Source organism: Amphiprion ocellaris, chromosome 2, assembly GCF_022539595.1.
Source record: "Amphiprion ocellaris isolate individual 3 ecotype Okinawa chromosome 2, ASM2253959v1, whole genome shotgun sequence".
In the NCBI taxonomy this organism is placed as follows: domain Eukaryota; kingdom Metazoa; phylum Chordata; class Actinopteri; family Pomacentridae; genus Amphiprion; species Amphiprion ocellaris.
This window is the reverse complement of record NC_072767.1, coordinates 33,301,470-33,317,219: the sequence shown is the minus strand read 5'-3', so window position 1 is coordinate 33,317,219 and position 15,750 is coordinate 33,301,470.

Sequence of the window (15,750 nt, the reverse complement as noted above, 5' to 3'; positions counted from 1 at the left end):
ATGAGAGGGACTTGGACAATATGTAGCCAGTCGTTTTAATGTTATGGCTGAAGTTGTTGCGGTTGAGTGTGGACGAACAGACAAAGCATTCTCCAGAGTATTTTTCTGGGAATTACAGTCTTTATTATCGTCTTGCATAGCTAGAGCAAATTTCAATTTAAATTTACTTGTATAGGGGTTGGAGCAGCTGAGTGAACTATATGAGATTCTTCCATCAGTCCTAACTCCTCTTGGGACTGCTAATTGTTCATGATTTACTTTGACAGTTGTGCAACGTAGAGCATTTAGAGAAGATAGGCATTCTAAAAGACTTCAAAACATGTCAGTTTCATGCATTAGTACTGCTTTTAAATGCTTGGATTCATGAATGGCACAAAAAGTAATTCCTTATCATCAGCAGCTGCTTGTTACAGCTTCATTTGCAGAGGAACCGTCCAGTTTGTAAAAAAGAATACTGTTCTGTGCTGAACCTGTAGCCCAGGTGCTGCAACATTTTGTTACTGTGATAGTAAGCTAATAGAAACACTCTAACACAGAGACAGCAGCAATATCATGTGGTCAAACCGGGAAAAAACAACAACACACTAGACTTTACTACTCCTTAGAAAAGCCAAAAAACACTTGTCATATGTGTAAAAATGTGAGGTCAAATGGTTTTTATCAAGGAGTTTTCTCGATGAACGAAAGAATGTAAAGGCTGCATCATGTTATTTTTCACAACTATACAACACAAAAGTTAGACTGCTGAATGATTTATTACCCTTTAGTAAATCCACTGTAGAGCACATTTATAAATTGTCCCTCAGTAAAAATTGTATTGTTTTACATCTTTATTTAAAAAAAAAAAAAAAAATTTAGAGGATAATTTTGGTTTCTACCAAATGTGCCTGTGAAAACATGAGACTTTGGGAGGTTTCAACATTTTAACAAGTTATAACATCTAAATGAGAGCACACATGGGATACTCAATCAAAATAAATCTCAAAATTAATTTAAAAGAATCTACAGCTCTATCTACATTAGGCGACAGCGTATTTCCTCATTCTGCCTGTGAAAGGTTTTCTGCCATTTGACAGTGTTTGCTCGGAAGTTGCACTGGTGCTCTCCTTCCACCTTCGCCGCTTCACTCTTCTGTATATTTGCAGCGACTGAGACTAAAACTGACTCTGGTGGATCTTTTAATGAGTCGGGCTGCAGGCCAACGAACACCCAGCCACAGAGATCGATGTAGAGCATGTAGCTCCTGTAGGACTGTTCTTCCACATTAGTTACTCCCAGGGGAATGTAAGACTCAAAGTGTGTTAGAGTCCGTCTGAATCTATTTGTGTTGTCCACTTTGTTGCCCTTCCAGAACTGTGCTCGAGATCACAGCTAATTATTGAAGACACTTCCACCCACAGAGAACTCTACATCATTATACTTTAATACATCACATTAGTGCATGCTGTGTCACTATAACTAGAGGCTAAACCTACTTTAGCCTCTAGCCTCTTTAGCCTCTGCACTAAACTTTTATATACCACAAACAAAATCACAATTGGCACCTATTGGCCATTGCAGGAGAATTTGTGCCACCACAGCTGCAGACAGCCAACCAAAGGGTCAATCTGACTCCTTCGACTGTCAAATAGAAGATAAGTTGTCAGAACAGTATTTCCAAAGGCCACACCACTTCAAAGGAAGCTGTTGTTCCCCATCTACTAGACACGGGGACCATGGAGATGTGTGATGAACTCTGTGAGTAGTGTTGAAGAAATTTCACTCCTAGTCCTTGGAAGTTTGCTGTAGTCGGGTGTTTATTGGTATTCTGCCATATGGAGGGCTTACCAACACAGAGCCTGTGAAGGTAAGCCCACCCAAAGCGTTTGGGGAGTACCCATTTTATAGGGAGATCAGAGGGGAGAGGGGGCCATATGTAAATACAAAGGTGAATAATGACAGACCATAACAAATAACAAAGATAAAAGAATTGTGGATAACCCTGGGAAATGGAATGAAGGGAGTGACAACAGAGTGACACGTGATACTAGTAGCAAAAGGTCTGCTATTTTCTTCATCAGTAGGAACCATACATCCTATTGGTAAAGAAATGCAGAATTGGGATGACAGAGATACTACTTACTCGTACTATGACACCTCTGATTGTATCTCAATTGTGCCTCTAATCAATGAACACTTGTACTTTTTAATGCTTCCTTGGGTCTCCTGAGTTGTCTTGGTCTCTTTCAGTTTCATCTTCCTGCTTCCACCTCTTCAGAGCAGTTGGAACTGGTCTAGAATTGGTCAGATTTCTTAGTTTCTTAATAGTAAACCGAATTATTTAGAAGAAAAAGGTATTCACCCTTTTATACCTACTCCTTTTCCAACAAATGTCTTTAACAAAAGTGCTTTTTGGACTTGTTTGCATCATGCGATGATGCAATTTGACTACTGCACTAAACTCAGCAGCAGTCCTGTTGGCCAGAGACAGACAACCAGAGAGGCCTAAATAGAGGAAGATATCGTAGCTTTTTAGCCATGCACCATTCACTTTTACTGCACCTCCTCTGTCAGATGACAGCTGTTCCACAAAATAGAAATGCTCGGGCAGTTTCCTCACCACCATGAGCCATTTGTGCCATGCTGGCCTGAACAAACAGTTTGTGGATCAAGAAAACAAAGCAGGCTGTAACAGCAAACAGCAGAGGCTGGTACACACACAGAATCAGTGACATGGTCCAAATAGAAATGATACCCTTCGGACACTGCCAACATTTGCAAATCATCCAAGGAGGATTTTCATCTCTGGCCTGAGTGATGGATGATGCTCTGTAATGTTCACTTTAAATGTGTTTCCCTACATATGTGATACGATGTGTGTCTTTGTCTCAAATACACACTGATGTCTCATGCAGACCACCTGCTGCTGTCTGATCACATCAAAGGCTGAGATGGATTTGCTTCCTGTCACAAATTGATCTCACTTCATTCAGTCGGTTCAGTCCATGTGAGTTTTAACCTGCCAGAGAGAAGGGCTCATTGAAGTCCTGACAAATTGTTCTGCACAGACATTGTAGCTTGTCAAATACAAGAAGAGGAATAAGTTAAATAACGGCATCTCATGTACAGTAGATGTTCCAGCTGCACAGCCCAACTGTTTACTGGGATGTCTTCCTGGAAAACCATTTTCAATCCCAGTGTAGAGTGAATTTTAGAAACGTGCGTATCATTGATATAAAAAAAAAAAAAACTACTACTGTTTTGTGAATATGAGGAGCAGGGAGCTGGCGGCATCTTTTATCTAGTTAGGTACTGAGTGCAGGTTAAACAATAGAGAACTACATGAAAAACAAACTAGAAATATATTGATTTTGTTTGTTAGTATGAGCGAGATTAAAGTCGTTTCTAGCATTTTGTTTTACCTGAACACCAATTTTTCCACCTCAACTAAAAGTAAAAACCTTATTGTATAATATTTCAACATTGAAAATGTGCATGAAAACAGTCCTATGGAAATCAGTGTTTCAAAGGAGATGTGATTAATGATGTTAATTAATATGTTTATTGTGCAGGTACAATTAGAGTTCCTATATTTAAAATACAAGCCTCACTACAACAAATTAAAATGCAGAACTTTTTCATAATTTATATGATTTTGTAAAAGGGACATTAAGTTGGACAATAAAAAACAAACTAAGACATTTAAGCAGTGATGCTTATTGTCCAGTAAATAAAGCAAATACAGTGTACAGTAAAAGAAGAAATAATAATTATTGCACATAAACCAACAAAAGTTCTACAGCTGTCATAGATCACCTTCAGTAAAAACAGATCAAATCAAGAAACGCTACTTTTAAACCAGCAGTAAAACATTAGCACCTATTAGCTAAACTGTTAGCAGGACTTAGCTGCTAACTGTTCTACACCTCTAGGAGACACGGAGCAACTTTAGCATCCTCTGAAGTCATGTTTGTGGCCACATGAAGACTGTAAGTATAATATTTACTCTCTTTTAAAATCTGTCTTTCGCTCCACCAACTCCTGAGGTTAGGTTCTGTCTATTTATCTGTTAAATGCTCTACTGTGCCCTTGTTACGACTGCGGTCGTTATTGTAGTTTCCTGTGCTGCGTGTGTCCTTTTTATGTCCCTATCATGTATGCAAATACGGCTGCGCCGCACCACGGCTACGGTTGGTCGCCAGGATGACGGCTCTGCACTGGATTGGTTGGCTGTACCAGGAAGACCGCGATATAAAGGCGGAACCGTGACGTCGTCTCCGGGTCAGAGGGTCCGAGGGCGTGGCTACATCCTACATCCTACCCTGCTTCCAACTTACACGTCAGCACACTTGGGTTCCAGTGATCAGCTGTGATTTAGGGATTTAATATTGAGTGATCGCAGTGAGCAGCCACCTTTTGTTTAACCGTTTTTTCTCATGTTTAAGTTAGGATAGGGAGGTTAGACTTTGTTGTTCTTTTTACCTTTTTGTTTTTGGCAGATCAGTTTTGGGTTAATAGCTTAGTGGCGTTTTGTTTGTTGTTTTGGTTTTGCTCACTGTCGCTTTCAGTTACCAGTCCCCCATTGTTTCAGTTCTTAAAATTTGTTGAGAAATAAATACCTAATCTTTTTGCGAAAACGTGTGTTGGAAATGCTTGGGACTAGGGGAAGGATGCCTCTTCGTGTTACGCACAGTGACCCCTAGGCTGGGCGTAACAGCCCTCCAGCTAGTTGCTAACTTTGTCTGTTAGCTGACAGTGTGTTAATCCTCCTGTTGTCCTCACTTATGGGCACCCAAAAAGTATTGTTTCTTTGTCTGAACAAAATCCAAAAATTCAGCAAAAAATTTCCCCAAAATTCTGAAAATTTGCAAAACCTTCAGGAAGAAAATTCCAGTAATTCCTTAAAAGTTTCCCTTAAAAGTTTTTTTTTTTTTAAATCCCCCAACTTTGGCAAGAAAATTCTTGTAAATGTTTATTTATATATATATATATATATATATATATATATATATATATATATATATATATATATATATATATATATATATTCTTTTTTTTTTATTTTATTTTTTTTCTTTAAGAACATTCACATGAAACAACCAAAATCCAGCGAAATTCGCTGGATAATTACCATAAGATATCACCATTTCAATGTTTCTGTCGGCATAAGTGTCTCATAATTGAATCTGGGATGGTGACAGAACATGTACTATTGGCATCCAATATGTATCATGAGTTATCTGTATTTGGAAAAAACACAACTGGGACTATTTTTCCAATGGTGGGCTTTTTATTTATGAATATTTTCTTGTATATCTCATGCATCACTTGTAATCAGCAGACGAGGTGTTAGATGTTAGCATTAATTACCAGCACATACTGTATTTAGATAATGATGTAGGCAATTTCCTGGTAGGTACAAGGCCCCAACTAGGGGGTCTGTTTATCACCGAACATGTATTTTTGGCTACTTGTGACACTATTGTTCCTCTGACCATGTGAACTATTTAATTACACTGGTTCAATGGGAAAATTCATTTGATTTCCTCTGAGATGTCTCCTCTATCCACAGCTAATGCTCCTATTCATCAAGAAGGGATTAAACATGTTCTGCCCTCTGTAATTAAGAAGTGGAGTGAGGGAGCTTAAGAGGATTCACTTTAAAGGCTATTTGAAAAAACCCGATCCTCCTGTTACAAGGCAAAGTAATACGATATAGACCGAAATAAACATTTTCTTCTTTGATCACCCTACCATCCAGGACTGACCTCATAGAGGGGCTTAATTAGAAGAGAGGATAAAACTACATGGTGTGCTATGAAATGCCATATGGAAGAAGTCTTTTATGTGTAATGTTGTTGTTAGGGTAGCACTTAGTGATGATTAGGAGGTTGTTACTATCACAGCTGTAAAAACATGACAAAAAACAACCCTTGAGTTAAATGAGAAAGACAATAGATGGTTGTACTCTGGAGTGCGTTAATAATAGTGTACTTTTAACTGTTATTAAAGGGCAGAGCTTTCAAAGATGCACCTTGTTGTGCTGAACATTAATTCACAATGCTGCTGTGAGAATTATAGTTGTAAGTATTTAATACAACATGTGTACTCTTTGCAGGTCTTCAATTTATTGCACAGAGGTAAATATTCTTCTGTGCAATATCACTTAAATGTCAAACCATTCAAAAATAGCATCACCTCTCAATAATTGCATTACTTCTAAGTGGAAAAGTAACACAATTCATCCTGTGAATGAGACTGTATTGATAGCACAGACCTCAAAGTAGAAACTCATTGAAACAAAATTGAGTACACCTGTAATTTCCAATTAGCCTAAATCTAAAACACTGTGTGAACAGCAAAACTCTCAGCATTGGACCTTTGGGCTATCTCTGCATGTCTGCATCATGGCTCCACATGGTGACCAACTAAAGATCAGTTGAAACCCAGTTGCAGCAGTAATCACAAGGAAAAGAATTTATTGCATCAGCTACATCCTCCTAAAATGATGCCACTACTGTGCATTAATTGCATAATGAAGCTTAGAAAACAGGAAAGTGCTTCACAGTTGGCTCAAGGGTTATCAGTGGAAATCAGTTTCTGTGACACTTCGGACAGTGAGGAGGACATTGCATAATGTCAACCTCTATGGAGAGCTTCCAACACAAAAACGCTTGCTTGTTTTTTAGCACAAAACTACAAGATTAAACTTCCCCTAAGAGAATGAACCACAAAGCCTTATGAATGTTGGGAACACGATCTCACTACATTTCTTTGACTCAGATAGAGTTGATCTTGTCTGGTGTGAACCTGGTCACCACACTGAATCCAGTCCTGACAGTGAAGCATGAAGTTGAGAGTGTGATGATTTGGGTGCAAAAAGTGTTGTGGAGGGGACATTTATAGATGGTACCATGAATGTCTGTGGATATACCAAAAGAATGGCTGACAATATGACTCCCAGTCTGTGGAAGACTTTCAAAAGAAGACTATTCCAACATGATAATGGTCCAAAACACACTGCCAGAATCACACAAGAGTTCCTGAAGAAGAAAGATCCAACTGAACCCCTTTGAGGTATTTTAAAGAGAAAAACTTGAGCAACTGTGGGGGTCTGAATTTTTAATATAATACATCTAAACTGTTAATTTCAAACATTTTATCAGAGCAAATACCTTACCATAAGGGGATACTAATTTGAATCATTTCACTTTTAGATAGATAGATAGATAGATAGATAGATAGATAGATAGATAGATAGATAGATAGATAGATAGATAGATAGATAGATAGATAGATAGATAGATAGATAGAGGGAAATTCAAGTGTTCAGCAGCTTACATACAACAACATAAAATAACAAAAAGGCAGGTTAGTAACATTAACATTAAAGGTTAGTATATACTCTGAAAATCTTGCTGTACAATACTATACTGTAAACAAAAAGTGGTTTGCACAGGGATGTACTCTATTCCGTTGTTCACTGTATGTGAAGAATGTTTCATTTCGTTGACGCTATTGTTGAATGAACAATGCAAAGCTTCTAATTCTTCAGATAGATTAGCAGGTTTAGAAACAAACTCCTGAGCTGTTGCTGTTCTGTTCCCTCATGCTGATGAAAATGAAGGCAGACAGTGACAGAACTGATGGTTTTGAATGGGACTCAAAAATGCTATGAAAACAGCAAACAGCCTAACTTTAAAACATATTTAATTTGTTTAATTGTACTTAATAATTATACTTAATTAAGGCAGCAGGCTGGTGACCAACAGCTTGCTTATTTTAGATGGCACAGCAAGTTAACTTCGACTGCATGTGACCTATGATTCATTTATTTAAGGATGGTGAAATACAATGAGAATGACTGTGAGTTTTAGCTCCTGGAATAAAACCTGTGCAATCACTGCCACGGCCTTTAAGACCTGTCCAAACGCACTGTATGTGTAATACGGTCGGACACTCAAATGTTAAATCTTTGCTTGCAGAAGCAGTTGAAGATTTCTGGTCGACCGCTGGGTGCAGTGATTGAGCTCAGCGTGACGCCGACTACCACACAGGGTCAAGACACTGCAGGTATTCTCTCCATCCAAATGTTAAAGCAGCTGCTGTCACTGATTAGCAAGTTTAACCAGACAGGAAGTAGTAATCAGACACATCACCTGGTGAATTGTTCTGTCGGAGCCCAAACCTTGACACCCTCGGGCCTCTAACAAGGCGAGAGGCTTCACACCCTGATTCTGACTGATCAGCGCTGCACTACACTGAAGTTAGTCGTGATAATTATCTGTCACAACACACCCCATTCAAACAGCAGTCATCAAAGGCCTATTATTTTCTTTTCAAACCAGCAGACAAGAGGTTTTTCAGAGTAAAATCTGCAGCGTGTCTTCCTGGTTGAAGCCCACTTGCGATCACGACTGATCAGAACTCACTCATCTTGTTACCGTTCCATCCCTTAATAATAGAGCATTTGCATATCTATGACAAAAATGTATTACACCCTCCATGGCATATTGTTTATAGGCATGTAGGAGATGATTGCAGAAAAGGCACATAACAATGCTGCATCGACTTAATTGGATTTCTTATCTGGGTATTGTGTGCATGATGAAATAGAATATGGGTGTGAGTGTTGAAGTCACGAGCCAAGCAGGGATCAACTTTCTACAACTGTTGAGGCCAAACTTTGTTGTCATTGGTCACTGAGCGTTTTCATGGAGCTGTACTGTATCTACAGCTGTGACCCTGATAGAAAACTGTGAGGTTAGCTTATTTTAAACTCTGATACAATCTCTTTAGGATGCACACATGGACAGCTGCGGACACAATGGACAGTGCAGTTGTTGTACTACTTTCTGATCTGCTTGGAGAACTCTATTGCATACATGCGTGGTACATAAATGTCTACATATTTCCCACATTCACAATACTACAGTTGTAGCATGGGATAAAAGCTTTGGTCTGCATATGGACGGCTGTAGAGGGGTCCACAAGGAGTCTCTGCAGACGCATAATGACAATGTAGAATGTATTTGAGAATGCATAAAGCATAACACTGGCCCTATATTGTAGATCCATGCTAGGTTCATTTTAATCTTTTTTTTTTTTTTTTAAAAACTTAAATTGTAATGTAATGTCCATTAAGCTAGCTGTTGCTATGAACACCTAAAGTGACTATTTTATTTTTTTTTGTTCAAATTCAAAACTTTTCAAAGCAACTGTGGTGAAATATGCTCGTGAGCTTTTATGCCAAGAGTCTGATGAAAATATCCAGACCACTCTTGTATCTGTCCATTAAAATACAAAGATATGTAAATCTCTTTAGTTAACACTAATATTGAAGCATATCAAGACATATTTCAATGCATATCCCCGCACAAAACCACAATTTAAAGTTTATCCATTTGGGGTTTTGTTTGGATTAGAGTCAGTCTGTATGCTGCAGAATGCTAAACTAACACATTCTCTGGCTGAAGCCTCATATATAACGTACTAAAATGAAGTCTGAGCAGAGTCCTGGCTGTTGCCTAGTGTTCACAATTACATTTTGAGGAAAATGTATTTTATACTAGATTACATTTGTTGTGTATCTCAAACATACTTGTAATCAACATATCTTTGCATTTGTTTTATTGCTTTACTGCTGTCACTCCATTTCAGACAACTGATCACATGTCAGACAGGGTGGGATTTGTAACCGTGGAAACCCAGAAAATTGAATGCAGTGTTACTGAAAGTTAAGCAAAATAAGTGCAATGAATAACCTAAAATGGAACAAAGTTAAATGCTAGATTGCATAAACACTGAAAAAATGTTTAAGTTGCCAAAAAAATTGAGAAATAATGGACATACATTTTTGGTCATACAAAAAGCCTATCTTATCAGACCAAAGAACCTTCTCCCAGTTGATTTCTGAGTCTCCCACAAGCCCTCTTGAATGCTATTCTAGATTTAATATGAACTTTTTCTACCTTGGCTTTCTGTAGAAAAAGGTCCTATAAAACTTTGACTGGTGAAGAACAGGCAATCACTTCTTTTCCGTTTTATATTTTTAATTATTGACATGACCTTGTAGAGGGCTGCACAGTGGATTGGTGGTTAGCACTGTCGCCTTGCAGCTTGAAGATCCCAGGTTTGCGTCCCGGGCTGAGACTGGGATCTTTCTGCACACCTGGGTTTCCTCCGGGTGCTCCGGCTCCCACAGTTGTTGGATCGTGGGAGGAAGAATTCACTGATTCAATAAGAGCTCACTGATTCACTTGCACAACCCATCAAGCACAGGACATTGAAAAGGTACTGGACGCTCCAAAATTCTGAAACCATAAACAGAAATGAAACTGTTTAATATTACATATGAAATTCAGTTCTTGAGAAATGTCATCTTGTTCTGTGATTTCTGAGCTGTAGCTTTTCTGATGGGAACTTTTGTACAAAGTCCAGCTCTCAGTCTAATGTGGCGTGATTATACTGTCTGTGAGAGACAGGCGAGAAAGGGATTATTCCAGCCGCTAACTGCCTCCATCCTGCAGCCTTTCCTCCTCCTCTACACCTGATTCTAGTTAACAACACAGCCTCCTCCGTCCAGAATGATCAGACTGAAGGGTTGTTTAAACTGTGATGGTCAGGAAATTTATTTAAAACACTCTTTATTTTTCTACTACTGAGGCTACCAAAGAAAACCAAATCAAAATGACTGAGTGTATTAGCCTGAAACCTGTAAATCAAACCTCTGACCACAGAAAAAGAACATCAGTAGATTTTAACTTGCAGGATTATGCACTTTATGTAATCAATGCAGAGCAAGCAAGCAGTCAAGTTTGAGTGATTAATTAAGTGTAAATCAATATCTAAACAAGAGTAACTAAAAAAAAAGGTTTAAATTGATATGGAAGCTTAAAAAAACATTGATAAATGACAAGTTGTTAAAGAAAAAATGTTTTCTAATTTACAAGATTGTAAACATAGCATAAATATCAATATGCAAAATGTATTATTCACACAGAGGTCAGATTTTGACTGTATTTACAGTTATCAGGTTACATTTTTCCAAACCTTTTGCTCATTTGAAGTTTTGTTCCTACACCTGCTCTCAGCTGTCTGGCTTTACAGCTTAAATGATAAGTTACACATACAGTAAAATGGTTATTCAGATGTGATAGCACCAATAAACCACCCCCATCCTGTTTGCACCTCATTAAAGTCATAATTGTCCAATTGTGTGCCTACTGCCTGCCAATTATAGACACAAATGCAGCCATGTTACATCTTTTTCCTGTTTTATTTTGCCCAATCACTTACATAGACATACAGGGTTAAGAGAGATCAGTTCTTGTTAAATTACTAGTATTAATCGTATAAATCCTGAAATATGCTTTGAATATACATTTAAATATAAATATATTACGCACAAAATGGTTTGCATCTCATTGTGCCACTATCAATGCATACTATATGAATTAGAACGAAAAACTACAGGAAAAAACATGTTTTTTTCAAACACTAGTCATGTTTTTCGATTTTGAGATATTTTGCCTCCTTAACATGTTTTTGTTCAGACGAATGGAAAGAAAACATCTAAAACACACATTTAGGTGTTTATTTTTTTCTTTTACTACACTTGTTCTCAAAATGAGTTTTTTCTCAAACTCTGAGTCAAAAATCTCCACTTAAGTAGCACTTACACAGACTAAACTTTCTAGTACCATTCCACTCTATGTTCTGAAGGTTTTCTCAGTTCCTGTATCATTCAGAGCCAGAGTTAAAGAAGATTTTATCCTCAAAACATGGAGAAAACGGATGAATTTACCGGCTTCTGATGTATGGAATGACCACAAGAGAAGACCTGTGGCTTTAATATATCAACAAAATGAAACAAGCTTTAACCAGTGTTCAGGTTTCTGTTAATAAATACAAATTAGGGCATTTGTTGAAAAATAATACCCTATTTGCATGTTTAGATATAAAATTTCAGTTAACTTGTGTGCAAAAAATTGCTGTGTTATTATAAGAAACTTCATGGTGATGTCTGTTAGTTGAAAAATGTACTCAGTTTACCTGAAGTGTCTGAACCCTTAATAGTAGTATACACAAATATTCAGATAATGCAGCCTTATAGACCCACTGAAATGAGATAATGTGGGATAATCGGTGAAATTACCAAATATAAGAAAGTTATTCTTGGTGGTCAGTGGGGATCGTCTTCTATTCGAGGACTTGATGATGTGTTGCATTCTGGGCTTGGACTAATATTGCTTAGCTCGTACATGTTTTCCATCCATTTACTGGGAGGTTTTCACAGTGAATCAGCTCTAAAAGTACTCGGTGAGCTGCTTCACATTCAATAATTTCACGTCGTCTGAGATTGAGTTCACATTGCCCCCGAAGGTCTTGGCAGCAGACACACAATGAGACCAATTCACCTGCCCAGTTGGCAACAATTGCAGCTGTCAGAGGTGATGACAAGATCAAAACTGGTCTGAAAGGGTGCCCTGATAGCTCAACTGGTTGAGCGGCTTACCCATAAACAGGGGCTAGATTCCCCAACATAGCAGCCTGGGTTTGATTCCAGCTCATGGCCCTTTGCTGCAGGTCCCATTCTTCCCCATTCTTCTCCCCTAACTTCCTCTCTGCCTGAACTTAAAAAGGAAAAACCGGTCTGAAAACCGTCAACTGTCTGAGAAAATGATTCAGACTGATTCTGTGACTGATCGACAAGCTGCACAAATGTCAGTTTTCCATCTTATTTCAAGAGAACAGTTGTTATTAATCAGGTCTCCTCATTATTTGTCTTATAATCAGTGTTATATTCGCTGTTGTACTATGTCGAGGTCAATACTGTGCTTCTCTCTTACTTATTCCATTTTGAAACTGCTTTCACTCTGCTCAAGAGATCTCATTAGCCTTTGTCGTCTGTCCGATCACAGCTGTTCTGTTGTTTGCAGCTCACTGCACATCACATGTAGGAGAACACACTTAGAGAGTGGCCTTTGACAAACAGAGCAGCTTTAAAATGGTCAGTAATTTCTATAATACATAGCGAACAGCAAACGTCATGCTGTCTCCCTTCAACTGTCTGTTAATTCACCTGCACATGGAATTTTCCTCCATTAAAACCCCCACTGTGACCTTCAGCTCAGCATCATCCTCGTGACTGCTTTGTGACCTCTGACCTCTTCTGCATTAACCTCCACAGCTCAGACCTCCGTGACCTTCCTCACTTTGCTGCTCTTCTGCTTGTCCAACTTAACAGCTGTCAATGGCATTGAGTCTTTAATATCAAACAAATAAAGAAGCAAGCAACAACAACAACAAAACATGAAATAAAATTTGAAATGAAACCCAGGCTTGTTCATAGAGGATCCAGAAATCCTTGGATTTATAGGGTTTTCATGATTATTTGTGTAGGATCACAACTTCAATTCAAAATTAATTAGAATAACCGCTATAATTATTAATGATGTAGAGGTATAGCCTTAATAATAAAATCAGTTATTAAGCTCCATAGTTACTAACACTTAATATGTATTATATTCTGGTGACTTGGTAATATTTTGTGCAATTTTTGTAGAGTTTTTCCTTAATCTGTAAATTACTTACGTAAATTCACAATATAAATAACATGATAGGGTTTCTTTTTTTTTTTTTTTTTTTTTTTTTTTACTGGAAAGCACTTTAGCACAGCAGCTATTGTTTTAAATGTGTTACAGGTCATTCCATGTCACATCATCACATTTTTAGAACAATTCTGCTCAACTATCTCTCATGTGCTAAATTTTTCCAACCAAGCATTTTACATTATAACGTATTCTGTATGCGTGCATTATTGTGACATACAGCTACATATGATTCAGAAAATACCACTAGTTGATTTTTGAATGATCTAACTTTTGTTAATGTGTGCTGAAAGGTTTTACTTTTCATGATGGCTTCGTTCCCCAGATGGGCAACATCTTACGTGACTTCTATTTCTCTTCTTAAAACATTCGTTCATCAAAAGCCCTCTATGAATGTTAATTATCGTGGAAGCTTTATGATGTCTTTATATTGTTTTAATGATCTTGGTTTTGTCATTTCTGTTTTTAGGTTCTCTTTTATGATATTTGTTTATTGTTTACTCATGCAAAAAACAGCAACAAAAAAACCCAATTTTGTCCAAACAAAACTAATGTTGTTGATTGTAATCCAGCATGAAAGATAAATTCATTGATTTGTGGTATCTTTTGGCTTGCTTTAACAGAATTTAACTGAATTAAGCAATTAAGCATAAATGTAATCCCCTTTGTGTTATTTGATGACAAACCTTATTGTATTTCCCATGTGTTCGGGTTGTTATGATAAAATACAGTGTTGGAAATGTCTGCACCTACTTACATGAGGAGTATATACTTTACTGAAGACAGTGAACGCAACATAATAGGTTTACTTTAAAGGTATTTTTATTTATGTATGGTGGTGTGTTCAAGTCCTTAGCAACTGATAGGCTGTTGAGCGGGAGAGCAACGGCAAAGGGAGTGCTAGCAGTCTGGTAGCATTGAAGGGTTTGTGTGGTACATAGAGAGACTTTCTTGCCGTTCGTTCGCTTTTTTAGTGTGTTGTTTACGTTGTTTGGTTACAAGTTAATTTAAATGTTCTCTTTTCACATTTTTGAATTTTATTGTGACGTGTCTCGGTTAAGCTAACAGCCGCGCTACCGCCTAGCTACGAGTTAGCATTTCATTAGCCTTGATGCCAACTTTCAGCTAGCTCACTGTTGGATCTCTGCTGCCAGGAACCGGACGACAGGAAGCCAGGGGGCGCACCATGTGACCGGATAAAGCCGAGCTATAGCTTCGGTAAGAAGGGAAGAGAGACTTTTCTGATTAACTTGAAAAGGACTGTCTGTAACATAGCCGCCCTGGCACACTGGACACCCATCAGGTGAGTAACCCTGTCAGCAGCCGTCATTTTAACGCACACCTGCCTCCATCATGTCTAATTTGGGAGAAATTTGCATTGTGAAGTGATCATCTGCCTTAAACTGACTACCGCTTAGTTTATATGCGTCTGCAGCTGCTTTTATCTGAATCCTAACCTGCAAATACACATAAGTTTATGTCTGTGGTGAGAGCAAAGGTTTGTCTTATAACTGAGTAATTGTGACCAAAGAAATGTTAGCAGTAATCAGCACAATCAGGCCTGACATTTGTTATTATACTAGAACTGCAACATTAAATGGATCCGTTGTATTGGTTTAAGTTTTATTTTTTAAAAGTAAGAAGTCAAAATTCTCTAAATAGAGCTAATAAAATTTTAAGATTCCATGCTTTCTTTTTCATGTGACAGTAAACTGAAAATCTTTGGGTTGTGGACAATTTTTAATTTTATTTATTTATTTATTTATTTTACCATTTTCTGAGATTTTACACACAAAAAACTCATTGTTTAATCCAGAAAATAATCAACAGACCAATCGAGAATGAAAAAATAATTAGCTGCAGCACTAGATTATAGGCAGTGTTATAGTGTTGTTTTTAATTTTGATGTTTGGTGTGTCTAATTTCCATGTTTAGACATGATTTATGGATTTTTTTATCTATAAACTCAGGAAAATATCTGTTTTGTGATTGTCCTGTAGGCTATAGTCTCTAAAATATGACTAATGAATGAAATCAAGCCATTTTGATGGACTGATAACATTTCAGTCACAATGTAGGTGCTTGAGTCACTTTCTGGCTAGTAGAAAATCACATTATATGAGCTGAACTGGTCCTTCAAAGCTATTTCAACTAGTAT